General features: G+C 47.6%; 1 protein-coding gene across 3 annotated transcripts in view; it reads right to left on the bottom strand.

Moving 5' to 3' along the window:
- ARF3 (ADP-ribosylation factor 3) overlaps nucleotides 1-2,151 on the bottom strand; it is a 20,824-nt gene that overhangs the window by 18,161 nt on the left and 512 nt on the right. Inside the window, exon 1 of one of the 3 annotated variants that reach the window (XM_005877351.2) lies at nucleotides 2,038-2,059. The exons of the other annotated variants lie outside the window; for them this stretch is intronic. The gene's annotated coding sequence lies outside the window, so the exon portion shown is untranslated. Of the gene's footprint in view, nucleotides 1-2,037; nucleotides 2,060-2,151 lie in introns of those variants that run through there. 3 annotated transcript variants of the gene reach the window in all.

The raw sequence follows: 2,151 nt of genomic DNA, 5'->3' as shown, positions 1-2,151 counted from the left end.
TCCCGCCCCACCCCCCACCCCCCGCAACAAGTTGAACAAACTTTGTCAAATCTGATACCAGAGGCATAAACTCTGCTCAAATGAAAGCTTCTTTTTGTTTATCAACAAGGTGATAGGAAATAATGACGTTTCTCTTATTATAGTTAAGAGGAAGTTGATAAGCGCTCATAAAAATTCATTTATTCAAAAATGTTACTGAGACTTTATTATACAAGTGACCCAGCACTAGCTGTTGGTGATACAGTAATGAAGAGAAGCTACAGTCTTGGCCAGGGGTCCTCAAACTACGGCCCTCGGGCCATATGCAAATACAAATATTGTATTTGTTCCCGTTTTGTTTTTTTACTTCAAAATAAGATATGTGCAGTGTGCATAGGAATTTGTTCATAGTTTTTTTTTAAACTATAGTCCGGCCCTCCAACGGTCTGAGGGACAGTGAACTGGCCCCTTGTTTAAAAAGTTTGAGGACCCCTGCTCTATCCGCTGAGCCAAACCGGTTAGAGCAAGACTTTTTTAAAAATATATTTTTATTTATTTCAGAGGAAGGGAGAGGGAGAGACAGAAACATCAATGAGGACAGAATCACTGATCAGCTAATTCCTGCACACCCCCTACTGGGGATTGAGCCCACAACCCAGGCCTATGCCCTTGACCAGAATCAAACCCGGGACCCTTCAGTCCATAGGCTGATGCTCTATCCACTGAGCCAAACTGGCTAGGGCGAGATCAAGACTTCTTATTACAAAGGGCTTAAAGGCCTTTGTACCTTCACTCAGTTATCTCCAGGCACTCTCCCTGACAGCCAAGCCATCTCTTTCTCCTTAAACTGTAGTTAAAAAAGCTTGTTGAGTTCTATCCATTCACATCCTCTATTCTCATGAGTGCCCACTGTGTGCAAAGACCTTGTGGGAGACACAAGAGGAGCGCCAATTCCTGCATTCAAAAAGCTTAGTCTCCTTAGAAAAGCAAGACTTGCACATAAAAATGTTGACTGTGCAAAGTAATAATTCTATGCTGGAAGACAGGAAGCATATGAATGTGTGATCCATGGGGCCCCTTCCCAGATGAATCCAAGGTTCATGATTCATTCTATAAAAAGGCAAACCCAATGGATCAGCTTCTTTATTAGAATGAGCTTTTACAGACTTGTTATTCAAACTCAAGTCTAACGGGCAATGACCAATTCACTGCCCCACTCCAGTCATAGCAAGTGGAGACACTCTAACAAGCTCAAGGCAAAATGGCAGCAAATTAAGGACAAGGAAGGGAGTATGTGGGAACTAGATTCTGTCCTGTTGCACTGACCCAGGCAATCAGACTCCTGCAGCAGATCTCCAACCAATAAAACTTTCATGCCATAGACCAGGGGTGACCCAATCCAACAGCAGTAGAGACAGGTTTTAAGTTTCACTTCTCCTGCACCCGGATGACCTCACTATTTCTTCTCACTCCTGACCACATACCACACTCCTCCGGGCCTGGCCAGAGAAAGTCTGGCAGTAATACAGCCCAGAAGGAAGGGAACTCCCCCAAAAGACGAGCCACCACTTTGCTAATCAAGAGGCCTGTTTTAACAGGGAACTCCACGTCCCCCTCCTTTTCTCAAACATAGGTGTAAGCAATGCCTCCATTTTCTGTTCCGGGAATCCTGGTACTTCCTAAAGAAAGAAAGCGGATTGGAAGACACAAACTCAGAGCCAGCGACCAGACGTTCCTTCCTCCAGTGAGACCGCCCCCGCTTCGCCTGGGGGAGGAAGGCACCACCTCTCCCAGCTGCCCTCTTCCAATGTGCAGTTCCCAAGACCCGAAAGCGCAACCTCCACCAGAACAGGGGTGATCCTCTAGCCTGTCCTGCGGGCTACTCCCTAAAGCCCTTTCGCACCCCTACCCCACAAGGGGAGGGGTGTCACCACAGCAAGGCTTCTCTCTGGTCTCCCATTACTAAGGTAGAGGGGAAGAGGGGGTGGGAAAAAAGCAGTAATCCCTAGCCCTTTAACAGGAAAGGATACAAAACAGCCATCACCGCCCCCGCATCACCTCTCCCTGGACTGCCTTCCTCCTCCTCAATCCCGACTTCTCCAAAGCCCACCTCCTGCAGGCGAGGGGAACCCAATGGCAGTTCAGGTCGCCCCCTTGTGCGAGGCGGAGGAC

This window comes from Myotis brandtii, unplaced genomic scaffold, assembly GCF_000412655.1.
Source record: "Myotis brandtii unplaced genomic scaffold, ASM41265v1 scaffold517, whole genome shotgun sequence".
NCBI classification, from domain to species: domain Eukaryota; kingdom Metazoa; phylum Chordata; class Mammalia; order Chiroptera; family Vespertilionidae; genus Myotis; species Myotis brandtii.
The sequence above is the reverse complement of the archived record's forward strand: the minus strand, read 5'-3'. Positions and strand labels throughout refer to the sequence as shown.